The sequence below is a fragment of the Ammodytes marinus genome, assembly GCF_949987685.1.
Source record: "Ammodytes marinus genome assembly, chromosome: 1".
NCBI classification, from domain to species: Eukaryota; Metazoa; Chordata; class Actinopteri; order Uranoscopiformes; family Ammodytidae; genus Ammodytes; species Ammodytes marinus.
In genome coordinates, this window is record NC_137230.1 from 26,607,972 (window position 1) to 26,626,289 (window position 18,318).

General features: G+C 40.4%; 1 protein-coding gene across 1 annotated transcript in view; it reads right to left on the reverse strand.

The window, feature by feature from the left end:
- Positions 1-17,764, reverse strand: part of large2 (LARGE xylosyl- and glucuronyltransferase 2) — a 104,736-nt gene extending 86,972 nt beyond the window's left edge. The window contains exon 1 of the mRNA XM_080030875.1: positions 17,381-17,764. The gene's annotated coding sequence lies outside the window, so the exon portion shown is untranslated. The remainder of the gene's footprint in view (positions 1-17,380) is intronic.
- Positions 17,765-18,318: the final 554 nt, after the last annotated feature.

Below are 18,318 nucleotides of genomic sequence, written 5' to 3' on the forward strand. Positions count from 1 at the left end.
TTAAAACCTATTCACAAAGCTGATAAGACCAACTTTTACTAAGGAATGGGAGGGACTCCTTAGCTAAGACTAGAGGGCGGTGTTGACCCTGTTGCTATGGATGATGTCATGTTCATACCTTCTATGCCCACAGTGATTGGCTGAGAGGGAATGAGAGCTAAGAGTGAATTTATGATGGAAACAGTGTGGGAGATATCTATGTCGTGTCGCTGTATTAAAGTAAAGAGTTTTTATATACAATTAATGACAAGTGACACTGATTTAACATGAAACCAAGTAGGGCTGCAACTAACGATTATTTTAATAATCGATTAATCGGTGGATTATTTTTTCGATTAATCGATGAATCGGATTTTTTTTAAAAACAGTGCAGACTGCAGTGTCAAAACACCAGGTTATTGCTCCAATGTCCCAGAACAATTAAAAGTAATATTAAATGATTAAAAAATGAATAATAAACCTAACTGGGATAACACAAAAAAAACATACAATGTATGATATACATACAGTATACAAGGGATGTCCATGGTAAACCAGTCAACCGATAAGATTTTTAACCGGTAAATACTAACGGTTAAAAAAACTAAATCATCTTAATTTCTCTCAGATGACAGGAGATCATTCATTTTTATGGATAGTGATACCATTTTCGAGACTCCTTAACGATCCAAGTCTTTATTGATATCACTATTGATACTTTTCTATTATTTTGTTGAAATAGAACTTGTATTATTGCTTTAATTGCTGATATGATCATAGCTCAAGATAGGACATTAAACAGGTCATAATTCCATCTTTACCATCTATTTTATATTGCTGGGAAAATCGCCAAAATCGCAAATTTAGTTTTTTTTGTGTTGCATTTGAACACATCAATCATATTACTGAGCCGGCCGGAACACATCACAGTTGACATGTTGACAGAGTGTTTTTGGACTAGACGGATACTGAGTTGAAGGAGTTTTTTTAACCCAAAGACAGCAAAGGTACAACACTTTTATATAGACCTACAGTCCAGTGTTAGATATGACCAAAATACAAGCTGTGGCCGCTCACACTATAGCTTTCCCGCACCGCTTCACTTGCGGAAGGCTCGCTGTGGGCATCCATGAACCTGTCGGCGGCTGGATGTAAACAGTGCCGCGCCTAAAAGTGACTTATTAATCGCGCGACACAACGAATCGATGACCAAATTCGTTGCCAACGCTTTTACTAATCGATTTGAATCGATTTAATCGATTCGTTGTTGCAGCCCTAAAACCAAGATACTGCAGGGTTTCCCACACATTTGTTCACATTTAACCTACAATAGCGCCACATAGGTCTATTCATTTTAAATTTTACAATGATTTGAATCGGAAAAATATCCTCATTGAACAGCTGCACGCCATGCACTCTCACTGTATTTCTCTCAATGGCGGACTATGCAACAATAGTCAGACAGCGACAAACCAGGAAATTCACAATTTAGAAACAACAGCCGGCGAAATTGTAAAGTACATGCGGAAGGAAAAAGGCGAGACGCGCAACTATACAGTAGCGGATCTGTGGAACGGAGGAGATGCTCCGAAGCGCCACATGTAGGCCTACTCTAGTAACAAATTAAACCCAAACGTGACACCAACAGTAACTTTCAGTGCATCATAAACCCAAAGCAACTGGAGGAAAATTAACTTAATAAATATTTTTTATAACAATATAATAAATATAAATGTGTCTATACTTTCTAAATATAGCTTTACTAAGATCATTAAACCCTTACAGCTATTAAAAGGTACCTTTTATAAAGCTCACTAGCATTAAATCTCTCCAAAACACCATCAAATGGTTGTCTGTGATTTACTCTTAGTGACTTAGGAGTCCTCTCGAGGACTCCTAGCTTTTTATAGATTTAGGAGCTAGTTTTAGCGCTAAAATGCTTTGTGAATTACACTTATCTTAAAAAGTTAGGAGTCCTAAAATTAGGAGTGAAACACCCCTTATTTTTGAGAGTTACTCCTAAATCAGCACGTTAGGACCTACTCTTAGCCTTAAAATGTTTTGTGAATACGGCCCCAGATTGCCAGTCTAATGCTACACCACACAGATCGCTCTCTGTTTGTCTCTTTGTAACAACACTGACGTCAGTGTAGAGGCATCACAGTCATATATGGATTCATCCTGTGGAAATGTAGCCTGTAGTTGTTGAATTATCTGACTTTGATCAGATAAATTGACATGCAGAACAACAGCAACATAAGTCTGCTGCCAGCGGTGCAGACAAGAGTACTGGGGAAAAATATCTGTATAAATCTGCTACACTGAACCTTAATTGAACTAATGATAACAGCCAACATGTTTCACATCTCATTTCATCTATGCCGGTCATACAGTCCCCTCCATAAGTTTCGGAACAGTGAGGCCAATTCCTTTATTTTTGTTGTAGACTGGAAACATTTGGGTTTGACACCAAAAGATGAATATGAGACAATAGCTCAACATTTCAGCTTTCATTTCCAGGTATTCACATCTGGATCTGATACACAACTGAGAAGATATAAGTTTTTGAAAAAGAACACAACATTTTTAGGCAAGCAAAAGTATTGGAACAGATAGATTTTAAAGAGGACCTATGATGCTTTTTGACTTTTATGACCTATAAACGTTGTTATGATGATTCATAGTCATGCTTAACCATACTAAATTATCAAATAATGACTTACATGCATTTCGACGTATTCCCTGCTGACCGTCTGGGGTGTCTGTGCAGAGCATTAAACACTATTCTAGCCAGTCGAGAAGTCACGTCTTCAAAGCGGTCTACCCTTTCATAATTTGTGACGTCGCATAAAAATTTGTGACGTGACCACGCGGATGTTTCCATGTATGGTAATGCTGTCACTTCCCTGTTCGCGCTTCCCGCCACTGAAAGTGTTCCGGAAGGAAGGTAACCAATCACAACGGAGTGGGGTTTGCAGGAGGGGGGGAGGGTAGCGGAGATGGCCGATGCACAGGCGGAGGGAGCGGAGATTGCCGAAGCACACACACTCAAGTGTTGACAGGACGTGCTGGATCGCCAAAATAAGAGAAAGAGCTTCCCGAAAATCTACATAGTTTTTTGTGATGTGATTCGTGTCAGGTTGCTCTATAGCAGTGTAAAACAAGAAATTAAGACCAGAAAAGTAGTATAATGGGTCCTCTTTAAATAAATTAAAGTGAATAAACCGTAATATTTTGTCGCAAATACTTTGCTTGCAATAACTGCATCAAGCCTGTGACCCATTGACATCACCAAACTTTTGCATTCTTCTTTTGTGATGCTTTTACAGGCTTTCACCGCAGCCTCACTCAGTTGCTGTTTTTGTTAGGGGGTTACTCTCTTAAGTCTCCTCTTTAGCAGGTAAAATGCATACTCTATAGCGTTTAAGTCTGGAGATTGACTTGGCCAGTCTAAAACCTTCCACTTCGTGCCCGATTAACTCCTTTGTTGTGTTTTGGGTCATTATCTTGCTGCATGATGAAGGATCTTCCAATCAATTTGGTTGCATATCTTTCCTTAAATTGTCAGACAAAATGTTTCTGTAAACTTCTGAGTTCATTTTGCTGTTGCCATCATGTGTTACATCATCAATGAAGAATAATGAGCCCGTCCCAGAAGAAGCCATGCAAGCCCAAGCCATGACATTGCCTCCACCGTGTTTCACAGATGAGCCTGTATGTTTGGGATCATGAGTAGATCCTTTCTTTCTCCAAACTTTAGCCTTTCCATCACTTTGGTAAAGGTTAATCTTGACAACAACACAGTAACACATGATGGCAACAGCTAAATGAACTTAGAAGTCTACAGAAACATTCGGTCTGCCAATTTAAAGAAAGATGCAACCAAACTGATTGGAAGATGCTCCATCATGCAACAAGATAAGGATCCAAAAAAACTGCAAAAACAACAAAGGAGTTCATCAGGGGCAAGAAGTGGAAGGTTTTAGACTGGCCAAGTCAATCTCCAGACTTAAACGCTATAGAGCATGCATTTTACCTGCTAAAGAGGAGACCGAAGGGAGTAACCCCCCAAAACAAACAGCAACTGAATGAGGCTGCGGTGAAAGCCTGGAAAAGCACCACAAAAGAAGAATGCAAACGTTTTGTGATGTCAATGGGTCACAGGCTTGATGCAGTTATTGCAAGCAGAGTATTTGCGACAAAATATTACGGTTTATTCACTTTAATTTATTTAAAGTCTATCTGTTCCAATACTTTTGCTTGCCTAAAAATGTTGTGTTCTTTTAAAAAAAATTATATCTTCTCAGTTGTGTATCAGATCCAGATGTGAATACCTGGAAATGAAAGCTGAAATGTTGAGCTATTGTCTCATATTCATCTTTTGGTGTCAAACCCAAATGTTTCCAGTCTACAGCAAAAATAAAGGAATTGGCCTCACTGTTCCGAAACTTATGGAGGGGACTGTATGTCAGTCCCTGATGGAATCCCAGCTGGAGTAGGAGGATAAAACCTGACCTGTGTCCTGCCTCTCTTCAGTTTGCTGTGACGCAGAGCTGCTGCAGCGCTGATCGCTGTCAGCTCTGAGCTGCACGTGGGAGTCCAACCTCTGATTTAATGCCTTTTATAGAGGACCCGTTGCTTTTTCTCCCTGCGTCCCTATTTCTATCAAGTATGAAAGGCCCTCTGTGTGTGTGGGAGCACCTAGTCGATCCTTCAACTCAACAATGTTCTTGGTTTTATGGAGGAAAAATGAAATTCTTTGCATTACCTACTTGTTATTTCCAGTTTAATTTAGACCGCTTGACACCTGGATGTTTATTGTTCAATATATTATAACAAAAATGTGTGTTGTAAAACAAATCAAAAAACCAATACCGACAGAAATACAGAAACTTCAAAAGCGATGCAGAACCTCAAACAAATATGTTGTTTGTGTGTCTCTGTTGTGTGTTTCTGGTTCAACTGCAAATGCTACAGAAACCATTTCAAACCATGATGCAGCCATTTCCAGTTGTCTTAAGGCCAGGACACACCGGCCCGATAATCGCCGTCGTCGAGTCGGGAGGGGGAGGGGGCGGGGGCGGGGACACGAATCTGTTTGGTGTGTGCCGTGAAATCGGTCGTCGTAGATGTCGTCAGGCTTCTTTTGAGCCCATTGAACATGTTCAATCGGCGGCGGGCAGTCTTTCAGTTGGAGCAATTTGATTTGTGGAGGGCTAGCGAATCAGTGAAGCCCGGAAGTGAGGCGGGTAGCACAAACAGCTAACAACAGTTAGCCATCGTTTTAATGTGTTTGTTTGTTTCGTTCAGCGAGTACTCACATGCATCAACCCTTGTTGACTGCTCGACACCATGCTCGACACTCTCTGCTAAAAATGGAGCTCTTCATGGTCCATAAATATAAATACGTATTTCTATCTATGTTTATGGTCTAGAGAGCCGTCCCATCATTTCCGGCTTCTGTATTTTTTCGGGCCACAATACAGATTAGCGCCGCCTGCTGTTATGGAGACATTACGTCCCGCGCAAGCGCAGAGCGTACGGAAAGTCAGCAGTCGGTTTGGTGTGTTCTTTGTACTTTTTCGGCCGCGACGGGAAGACTGGAGCTCCCTGAATCAGCAGTCTCCATTTTCGGGTAGTCGGACTGGTGTGTCCTGGCCTTAAGTGGACGGTCATGTTTTAGTGAGCATGTTCCTGCTTCCCAAAGGATGAATCCTTGAATGTTTGGCCGAGACACTAACCTCTATTGTGAATGTATTCCAGTGAAGACTGTCTGAAAATGTGCACTGTCATCCATATTTAAACATCATCAGATCTCCGTTGTATGATGGCCGCCTTTTCACTCTGCCTTTCAGTGTGGTCGGACAACATTTTCTAACTAGTTCTGAACTTCTGATAAAAAACTGAATCTCAAGCTTATTTCGATTTAGGTCAGTGTTTCCCCCAGCGCTTTATAGTTAAGGCGGCCGCCTTAGCAAAACCAGCCCCCCGCCTTGACTACTGACCGACCAAAAAAAAAAAAAAAATTAAATCTTAATTTTTTTTATTTTTAGTGCTGCACAATTAATGTACTAGCAAGCGCGATGTGTGATTTTTCATGGTCAGAAATGCGCGAAAGGCCGTGATTTGCGGTAAATAAATGTGCACATATGTCTCCAAGCGTTTCTCTCTGCTCAGACTATCAGCTGCTCTGTGTCGGGGGTTCTGCGCGCGCGACCGTCCCGCGCTGCGCGCGACTACGGCATGTACGCGGGAAACGAGCAGCAGCAAACCGACATTTAACCTGTGGCGATAATAAACGCAGTGCGGTTCTATGGGGATATTTAGCTGAACAGAAAGAAGTGCTCTGCAAAGCTAGACTAGTTTAAGACTCCACATCACCGTGGCAACACAACTTATCGGCTCATACAGCGCAGAGAAAAGTCTGATACATGCATGAGAGTGATGGCCCAGGCACCTTTCAGTAAGTTTACAGAAGTGCACACTGTAACTGTCTTTGAAATGCATTTAGTAATTTTAAGGGGAAAACACATTGTTTTATTTCAATTATTGAATTATTTTTAAAACAGCATGCTAGTGTAGCCATACAAGATTTATTTTTCTGAATTTTAAATGCTGCTTTATTTTTATGTTTTAAATTTGGAAATACATGTTCCAAAACAACCAATAACCTCTGTATTTAAAAAGAAATCAAGCAAGTAGGCTAATAATAACCATAAATGAATTAATCGCATCACAGTATGCCTATTGTCCACAATAATCTCACAACAGCCCCCCATCCAAAAAGGAACTTTAAAAAGCACTTTGATACACATGTTAAGTGTATGGTCCATTATTTGTATTTAGTGTGTCTGCATGGTATTGCACCAAAACAGTAGAACTTTTCTTTAATTGTATTTTGTACCGTCTGCATGTTTGCACAAAATGTGCACATAGCAAACAAAATTGCACAACTGTAAGGTCAGTGTCATTCAAATAAACAGAACTATTTCTTTAGGGCGCATTGGCATCTTTGAGCAAAATACCCCCAAAATTTTCGCCGCGGCGCTTTGCGCCGCGCCTCCTGTACGGCTAGACAGTGACCACCTTGACTAAGACATTTCCTGGGGGAAACACTGTAGGTGTTGTGTTTCACGTCATGTGTGGTTCTACAATATTTCTATTACCACACATGATGCAAAATTATAGAAACTAATTTCTAAAATAAACTTGAAGTCTAATATTCTCAGAAATCAAATCCCTATCTTTCTCTTCAAAAATCCTGGTGATGCTAATGTAAAAATTTAATCCTCAGACCCCAAAGCCCTATTTCATTTAAATCGATGGCTTATTTGAATAAATGACAATAAAACTCATTGCAACAGACATTTTGACAACATGGAGTAAATCAAAATCGAACATATAGGCTGTAAAAGTGGCGATAAACACACACCCTAACAGCAGAATCTGACTTGGACTTGTTAACATTTAATCCTCAATATTGGCCAACATAAAGCTGACAAACAGCTTTCAGCTGTACTGGAGCTGAAACACAAACACAGCAAACAGATAATGACCTGAAATCAATCAGAGCTTCAGTGGGATTATTAGCATGCAGCCCAGCAGACCACGCAAGAACGCAGTCGTCTCTGCAGTCTGGATTTAGATCAGGGAATGTTGAGAAAGGACGACGGTGTTTAGAAAAGACCAGCTACATACACACATGCACAGAAATATGCTTCCTGACATGAAGAGGATAAGGGGAAGGGGACAAGACTAGTTTGTAGAAAGCAAATGTGTGGAAGACTGTCCACTCGGTTTACCTTCAACAGTTGAATATGGTACAAACTGGAACCTCTGATGCTGTCTTTATAATAATGTTTTAAAATTAAAAAGGACGGATTGAAGAAGCAAGGCATATAAGTGCCTGGTTCGAGAAAAGGAAGAAGAGAGTTCAAGTTTAAAGATAAAAAGAAACCTTTACAAAGTCCAAAGATGACATCAGCATTTTATAAACATGCAGGTATTATATCCGCCTGACATAAACCGTCATCTGGTCTTTGTCTGGTTTCTTGTCTATGACATCTGGGTAGCCATATTCACAAGTTGAGATGTGAGTCTTTGCTGATTTCTGAAGTGCAAGACCCCATCCACTATTAAGTCTGAAAACACATATTTCCCACTCTGTTTCGGCCCTATTATGCCTTTGTTACCGTGGTTTGCGGTTTATAGCTTGACAGATAGCGAACAGGTTCCTCTAATAAACACAAAAAAGCAGGTCTCTCCATTGTGGGAGGACAACACCCACTGTATAGTACACCTACTCAGCCTCTGGCGCACAGCTTCTCTAATAGATAAAACCAGGTTGTGTTTTTTATTTTTAAGCATTGTGTTGCATAACAGATCAACAGAGGAAAGGAAAAACTGGAAATACTGCAGCTACATAGACTTTGAGAGAAAATACTGTACAGGACCTCACAGTTAAACCTTCTGGCAAAGGTTTCCATTGTAGGGAAAAGTATGAGAGTGTGTGTGTGTGTGTGTGTGTGTGTGTGTGTGTGTGTGTGTGTGTGTGTGTGTGTGTGTGTGTGTGTGTGTGTGTGTGTGTGTGTGTGTGTGTGTGTGTGTGTGTGTGTGTGTGTGTGTGTGTGTGTGTGTGTGTGTGTGTGTGTGTGTGTGTGTGTGTGTGTGTGTGTGTGTGTGTGTGTGTGTGTGTATCTATGTGATTAAATCTGTAAAAGGCACGGCTGGCTAATGTCTCTTTCTGCTTGGTCAAACACGTTATTTATTTCTCATTGTGTGTGGCCACAGGCCGTAAATAACTTTGTAATTACCCACATAGCCGTCAGGTGGGGTTAATGGAGAAACCATTAGCACGGAGAGAAAGCATGCTAGAAAAAGGGGGGACAAAAGGAAACAATGGAAGGAGAAGGAGAATAAGTAGAAGAGTATAGGAGGAAGAGGAGAACACAACGTGATGGGCCTAATCAGCAGATAATAGTCCTTCATTCAGCTTTTTATGAATCAGGCTGCCAACCTGCTGCATAGTGGTTAGAGATATTAGGTCAGCATTAAAACAGGATCATGTTAAAGAAAGGAGGATCCCATTTTGATGAAAAAAGAAAGTCCAGTGTTTACATGTTTCTTATTGTCATCAAACCCAGTGAAAATACCAAATGCATCAATGCATTTAGTCCATACCCCAATACGTTATGTTGCCTCAGTGCATTTGTTGAGGAATACCTACCTTCGGATTAAATCGACATTTGGTGCCACGGTGAGTATTTGGGTTCATGGTGAAGGAACATGTGACTAGGCCTACAACAGCTTGGCTCACTGATTTGATTTTAATGGAGCTCTATGGCTCAGGCTGTAATTTCACACACACAGCACTTAGTGGATACTTTCAGTGTGGCTTTGGCGTTTGATTTGTTAACAATGAAAAATAAAGGCTATCACAATACAAGACAAATTAAGGAAAGTGGATTTTGATTTGTCTTTAAAGTAGGGCTGTCAAGCGATTAAAAAAAATAATCTAATTAATTACAGGCTCTGTGATTAATTAATCTAAATTAATCGCATACTTATTGTCTCTCTCTCTCTCTCTCTCGTAACTTCTGTCTCCTCCCCTCATTCGTTTCTACATGAAATACATTTAGGAACTACTAGCGCCGAAAAAAACACAAAAAAACTAGCAGGCTAAATTACACACACACACACACACACACACACACACACACACACACAAAGGAGGACAAAAAGACAGGCAAATGCTAGGAAGAGTGAGAGAGGGCGGGTGTCCGCTTGCGGACGATCGCAAACAAAAGTGAGACACGGAGGAAGATTGAGAGATAGGCCTACTGTTTTGAACCTACATTGTTAATTAGGCACCCACTAAATCAATAATGCACAGACACTGCGGAGAATAACATAAAACGTATTCCTACCTTCATGCTTATTTGCCCGGAGCAGCCCATAACACATCCATAGAGCCCTCGGCCCCTTTCCCCTGCTTCTTTCTTTACTCTTTAATCCCGTGCGGACTGTGTCTGGAAGCTACAGGTGCAGCTCCGCTATCGTCTCACCTCTTTTGCACCGGGTCAAAGGGCCATATAGAAGTGCGATTAATCTGCGTTAATTTTTTTAATCGCGTTAATTTTTCTGTGATTAATTAATCAAAATTAATGCGTTAATTTGACAGCCCTACTTTAAAGTCCTAACAAGTATACTATAGTATATTGTTAGAAATTGAAGAATAATTCTCGAAGGTCAAACGAATGCAAATAAAAGTGTATGGTTAGAAGAGGTAGAATAAAATGTAATGTTACACTATATCCGCTATATGAACTGCACAGCACATTAAGGCTCACTCAACAGAGCTTGTAACATTATTATTGTACAGCATACCTTTGAAATATTGATCAGCCACATTTGGTAAGGTCGCAAATTGTGTTCTGCAGACAATAGAGTAGGAAGAGCTTATTAAAGACCAAAATAGAGCCACCGTCAAATAAATTAAAACACTATAAGGCCTACTGTAGGTAAAATAAAAAACAAGCTTGACACGTTCACCTATTTTATTCTTGCTGAGAGTTGGACTGACACTACCCTCATTTCTGTACCATGAAGCACAAAAAGAGCTTAGCAAAAAAACAGGGCTTGTTCTGTGATAAGGTAAAAAAAAAGATAAATAAAAAATAATAGTAAAACAACTAAGTTTGACATTTATGTGTATATTAAAAGAAAAATAATACTTATTTAGAATAAGAGGTGCTTGCAGGAGTAATATTGTTATTTAAGGACAGATAGCTATATCTCCCTGCTCAAAACTCTGTCTAACAATTACTTTATCTAACCATTTGATAATCTTTTGTTCGTACATCTAAACACACATCTCCCTGCTCAAAACTCTGTCTAACAATTACTTTATCTAACCATTTGATAATCTTTTGTTCGTACATCTAAACACACATATTGATTAACAACATCAGAAATGTTCAATCAGCAGTTTAATCTTGCTTGGGAGAATGTCAGAATAGCTTTACGGTCAGTAAGTATACAGTATGTGACTTTAAAGCTTGAGAGGCTTAAAAGCTTTGGATTATAAACCTGGGCCAAGCTTTTTCACTTCCATCCAAGTAATCAATAAAACACTGTTACATAATGTCTCTTCTGGTAATAATAGCAGCTTCACCTACTCAACTTAGAGACATTTTGGCGTGCTATTGCTGTACTGTTTGGATGCTTCAGTATACTGAAGGACTGGAACTATGGGCAGAGATTTGTGTCAGTAGAACTTGAATTTGAATTGATCGACTTGAATATGAATTGATCAACCTGCATTTGAATTATTGATACTGGAATTCGAATGTATACACTTGAATATGAATTATCCATTTGAATTTGAATTAATTATACTTGAATCTGAATTTTCTCTACTTGAATCTGAATCAGTTAATACAAGTTCAAAATTCAAGTTTTCAAATTCAAGTAGAAAAAATTCAAGTTCAAGTAGAACAAATTCAGATTCAAGTAGAGAAAATTCAGATTCGAGTAGAGATGTGCACATCCGGGTTCTTTGAGGAAGAGCAATCGAGTGCAGATCTCTGATCCTAGGCTACAGCGTCCGGCCGGTGACTGTTATTTAACGTTCAGGAAATATAAAGTCATAAATTAGTTTGTTTAATCATCGTCTGTGTTTTTGACTTCTTGTTTTATAATCGAAGTATCTTTTAGAAAACTAATCACGTTTCAGTAATTAAAGTTAAGTTATTAATTAAGTTAGGCTATAATATTGCCAATAGGCTATATCAATGAAAACAGACGGTCAAACAGCGTCCAAATGAGCTAAACTCCTAAATACAATAAACAGTAACATGGCAAACTTATTTTTAGGTAAGCTAATTGATTATTTATTCATTTCTTCACACGTTTACATGTTTAGAGGCGGAGGATTCCTCCGACGCTCTCTGTCCGGCTTATCAGACAGCACTCAGCTGTTTTTTTTTGGAGCATTATGCTTAATTTCCTGCATTCTGGTGAATTTGTATTCACCAAACACCTTTCTTCAGTGCATATGAACAGTAGACCTAGTGCGAATAGACCGAACTCTGATGTGTGACTTTATTATTGTGCCCCGCTGTGATCGCTCTCGCTGTCATCTCTCCTTGGAGGAGCAGGTGCGCAGGTGAACATTGCATCCTGTCAGCGGCGCGTCTCTCTTTCTCTCTCTCTCCCCCCTGTGGTAGGGCGCTTAGCAAACGGAGGGAACGTATAGTGACTATGTTGAAGTTATCTACTGCTTTGTGCCATTAACCTGGATTTTTAATGATAACCTGATGCTCATTAGTGCGCACCCCTCAGCACTCTGACTCTACCGAAGTGCGCATGGGAAGGCGGGGCACAAACGTAATCTTGTCCTGGGCACGGGGAAGAAATGCGACGGGCATATACTGTAGCCTATACAGTATATAGCCTATACGCTATATATATATTATAGTGTATACATATTTATGCTCTGTCAAGTTGATGTGAGGGAGCAGGAGATGGGAAAGAGGACATAGGCTATGAGACTGTTTACAGAGCAATCGCGGGAGCACAGGGCAAAGTGTAGGGGGGCGGAGAGGGGGTGCAGGCGGTGGTGAGGGGGGGGTGCGGCCGCACCCCTATTACTTCCAACGTCCCATATGTTCATCTCTTATTTATTGTAGCCTAAGCATTTATGAATGACTGCTGTACAGTTGTCAGATCGCGAACAGTTAAAATAAATTAGGCCTAGGTGTTTCAAAGGGCATCGTTTTTAGTACATTTTTTTTAACTCAGAATGCCAGTATTCATATGCTACTTTGTCTGAAGAACTGGGGCCTGTTTCAGGTGGTTTTGAGGCAACCCAGAGTTTGTTCGCTCTGAGTTAGTGGAAACTAACAGTTTCTGCAGCAACATACGCCGTGGGTCTACTGGATAGGTGATTTGACCTACTCTGAGTTTGTTTTCACTTTACGCTGTAGCTCCGACTGAAGAAAGAGTGTCACTGTCACAACGCGACCCTGTAGGACAGTTAAAGCAAAATCACTCCATAGAAATCTCCATCGGGATGTTTTTATCATTTCCTGATGATTTTACGTTTGCTTGTCCAGCTCAACTGAGAGACAGCTGAGTGCTGTCTGATAAGCCGGACAGAGAGCGTCGGAGGAATCCTCCGCCTCTAAACATGTAAACGTGTGAAGAAATGAATAAATAATCAATTAGCTGACCTAAAAATAAGTTTGCCATGTTACTGTTTATTGTATTTAGGATTTAAGCTCATTTGGACGCTGTTTGACCGTCTGTTTTCATTGAAATAGCCTATTGGCGATATTATAGCCTAACTTAATTAATAACTTAAATTACTGAAACGTGATAGTGTTCTAAAAGATACTTCGATTATAAAACAAGAAGTCAAAAACACAGACGATGATTAAACAAACTAATTTATGACTTTATATTTCCTGAACGTTAAATAACAGTCACCGGCCGGACGCTGTAGCCTAGGATCAGAGATCTGCACTCGATTGCTCTTCCTCAAAGAACCCGGATGTGCACATCTCTACTCGAATCTGAATTTTCTCTACTTGAATCTGAATTTTTTCTACTTGAATTTGAAAACTTGAATTTTGAACTTGTATTAACTGATTCAGATTCAAGTAGAGAAAATTCAGATTCAAGTATAATTAATTAAAATTCAAATGGATAATTCATATTCAAGTGTATAAATTCGAATTCAAGTATCAATAATTCAAATGCAGGTTGATCAATTCATATTCAAGTCGATCAATTCAAATTCAAGTTCTACTGACACAAATCTCTGCCCATATGGAACAGCACAATGTTGGTATACTGAAGAAAATAGTCATTGGACCTCCAGCCGTTTTCAACCCAAATAATCTAACAATTCAGCAAAACAAACGACCATCTGAATTTCTGAAACACAACCTTGTCTCCACAAAATGATGTTTCCCTAATGGATGGTATTCTTGCATTTTAACTCACTAATTAATCCAATTAATCAGCATAATTATTACACTATTACACTGAAATATGATGCATATATAACAAATTTCATTTATTCCTTAATAAAAAAAAATCCTATAACTGGTATGTAAACAAAGGGTGTAAACAAAAGGGGGCCACTGTAGCTAGCAACATGCCCGTGTACAGAGCCTTGTGTGTTTTCAGCACACATACAACAGGTAGCAGATCATGAGGATATACTCTGATTTTGACAAAAAGTGATTGTGACAACAAAGAGACATTTAATGAGAATGAAAAGATATCCACCGGCCTTAATGAGAACATTTCAAAAGGTAGAATTAGTGAAACCGGCAAAATTCAGTTTGTTTTATACATGAACATCAGGGTTATGGATTTTCATTTCCAAAAATGAAAATATGCTAAAAATAAGCTCCTCATTCATGCACACACCTGAACCTCCCGGATATTTCAAAGGAATAATTGTGGAACATCTGCTGTTTTCCTCTTAGTCTCGCTTTCTCTCTCTCTCTTTTGAATGTCATTTTTTCAACCTCCTTCCCCCTCTCCTTTTCCTCTCTTCTGCTCTTTCTTTCTGTGTCATTACCAACTCATCCATCTGTCGCACACGGTAACAGCTCACGCAGAATCCAGAACTGATCACAATGACCATCAATGGTGTAATTGCTTGTATACAAACACCTCTGTAGTTACCCACTCGGATATGCTGCAGAGTGACTCACCACATGTTCAAGACTGATGCTTTTGCTTTTGTTAACTAGACAATGTTACAAGCTAGTAGCTACAGTGGGCCCCATTTACATACCGTTTGTTTACGTATCAGTTAACAGAGCTTATGATGTTAACACCAGCTCTTTTTTCAGCGACCACACAGTACAGACAGATAGCAGATCACGAGGATATTCACTGATTTTGACAAAACGTGATTTTGACAACAAGCATTGTCCCTCCCCCTTTAGGACCTATACCCCAAACCATGAAAGATGTCCCATCTCTGCTGTTGTTTAAAGTTATTTTATAAACTACTTTCATTTTCAAGTGTAATGATCAAAATGTCCTTTTATTTACTGTTTTCATGTTACTGACAACTTCGAGGTTGCAATGATTAGTCAATTAATCGCTGAGTCACTGCCCTCGGCAGAAAAATGTTTGAGCAATGACCATTAGTAATGCACCTGCAGAGAGTTGGGGGAGCCTGCAAGGGACACATTTTAAAAATTGTCAAAATCTAAGTCCTAGAGGGGGAAGATACATTTCTCCTGACCTTTCTCCTTGAACTTTAATCCGCATGAGTAAAGCTCTGGGACAACCTATATTACCCATAATTCAACTTGATAGTGTCTTGTATTTAGGCCCTTTCGACCAGTTGAGCACGCACCAAATTCAAACTCCACACAGAAAGGTTCAAAAGTAACACTGACCTACTGTTCAGCCAGAAAGAGAGATACTCCACATGACATGTACATCTAAAATATAAAATCAAAAATATCAGCCTCAAAAGTCCAGTGTGGGTAGGGGTCTACATATTGATAGCACTCTGACACGCATCACTGGTTCCATCCACAAACCGCACCATTAACATAAAATGCTCGAGGTGAAGTGTGAGGGCGAGTCATCAGGAATTCCAATCGCACACTCAAAGGATTGCTGTGCGGATTTATATGGCATTTCTCATTTCCTAAATCAAATTTCACACTTCCTGGATGGGTTAAGTGTGGAGTTAGTAGTTGCAGCGGCCGCCAAGTGCTACTACTGGGGAAAGATTGGTGCTTGTACGCCTCACAGCGTAATGCCTTGGCACATATTCTAACAAGAGATGAATATTTAAATATTTCTCTTTGAAAACACGCAGGGGAAGTATTCACCTCTGTTATTACAGACAGGGGACGCCGGGAAAATACATAGAGGGCAGAGGGAGACCAAAGTACCCAAAATGTCTGGTTTGAAACATTTCATACCGTTTCATTCAGCTCACCTCTGCAACAAAAACAGTGGGTAGAATGCAGAAAAGGAAGCAAGGCAAATAAACCCATGATGCATTGTATCTGCCAAATGGCAAAGCATGCAGGACTCCTTTCACGGCCGGGAAGTAAGTGTGACAGGAAGCAGCAGCAGCTGAGTGTCACAGAAGAAACAGCTGTTACACGTAATGTCGGAAATGAACAGTGTGTGTGTGTGTGTGTGCGCTGATGCTTTATGAGCATGTTGTATACAGATGCTAAATTGTGTTAATGGTGACTAGGCATAGTTTTGGTATTCAATGCAAATGTGTGAGCTCATCAGGAGGACACTAACACCACTCGAAATGAATGCTTATGTTCACCACATCTAAACTGAGGGTAAACATATAACTGTTGATTAAAGAGCACTGCCCGTTATTAATGAGAAATTGTATATTATACTTCTTAAGATTTTGGTCCTGCTTCATTTATTGAAACCTGCTGTTACTGGAAGTTAATGCAGGGGCATATTATTTTTCTAGTTCCTTTCAGATCTCACATGTAGGGATCACTGTAGGGCCACCAACACACCCTGAACAGTTACTCAAGGACAACTCTGTTTACAGTGCAGCCGAACAAACAGTGGGCTGAGAGGAATGGGGTTTGAAATAATTAACAATAATCTCAACAATAAAAATCTTGCTCAATCCGTTTCACATTAAAAGACACACAATAGATCGGTATAGGGGGCATAGTCAAGTCCCTTTTGGGGTGAATTGATTGATTACAAATGTACAACAAGTGCAATGATCCTGAATGAATTAAACAATAAGTTAGGGAAAGTTAATGTCAGAACGGCGAGTGTGACTTGAAAGTTGATACAAGTCATTTTCTGTTTCTTCCTTTTCTCCCCAATGAGTTTTTATTATTTATAAAAGCTGCACCCCGGCTGGCTATTGCCAAAGACTCCAGAGCTGCTTCAATTTGTATTTATGATAAAATGACTGCATTGATGATTATCATTTATTATGATTTATTATTTACAAAAATACTCATAGGCTATTTAAATTGGGATAATTGTTCTGTGTTAGTAAATGCATGGGATGTGTGTGTTTGTGTGTCCAACGGGGGGCTTTATTAACATGGCTCAGCGGATAAGAATGTAGCACAGACCTCAACACACAGGTCACATGGACCTGACTTGCTCATATAGCCTATACACTGCACAGACACACACGCACGCGCGCACACACACACACACACACACACACACACACACACACACACACACACACACACACACACACACACACACACACACACACACACACACACACACACACACACACACACACACACACTAATCATGACAGACATGCACACAATCCATCACAGGCAGCAGTATAGATCATTTGAGCAAAAAAACAAAACTGTCTGCTTCTCTTTCTGCTCACCTTTTCAGTAGTCTTCTGAAGGTTGTTACTTCCACTTGAAGCAGGGAATCACTCCATATCCTAATCCAGGGGATTTGTAAACCATTCAGATATCCATCCCAAAACAGGAGGAAAGCTCTGCGGTATTGGGTGGCATTGCTTAAAATCCGAAGGTGTGTATAGCCTATGTGTGTATGTGTGTTTGTGTGTGTGTGTGTGTGTGTGTCCGTGTGTGTTTACGTGAGAAGCACTAACATAAGCAGCTCTGCAAAAACTGTCAACCGCTAATGCACACACAAGCACACATGTAGCCTCGAGAAGACGGAGCCAAGAAAGCCAAATGGTGGAGCAGAGACACGGTGTGACACTGCAGTGCTCCAAAGGAAGGGGTTCAGTCCGTGCTCAGTTCACCCCCAGGACGGTGTTTCCTGCCTGGGCTGGAGGAGCGAGAACGGTGCCGCTGCCACAGCCTGTGTTTCTGTGGTTCAACAACAGTCCTTCTCGATCGGCCTGTTGTTCATTGGCGTGCCGGTCAGCGTTCGCTATGAGGGCAACACACTCTGCTCTCTCTATCTGTTCAGCTCCCTTCGGAAAAAATGAGGTTGACTGCAGCAGCACCACCCCCCGACCAGGATAAGCCTCGCCCTCCCACACATGCTCAGCCAATGGCAGAGGCTGCCCGCTCTTACTTCCTGCCCCCTCCCTCCCTGCACCGCTCTCTCTCTCTCTCTCTCTCTCTCTCTCTCTCTCTCTCTCTCTCTCTCTCTCTCTCTCTCTCTCTCTCTCTCTCTCTCTCTCTCTCTCTCTCTCTCTCTCTCTCTCTCTCTCTCTCTGAGACATGTTGGCGACAGGGACAAAGGCTCAGCTTCACACCATGATCCAATCACAGATATCCAGCCTCTAATACAAGAAGACACCCACTAGCTCAGGCTCAGTCAGCTGTAGAAGCACTTCTGTCC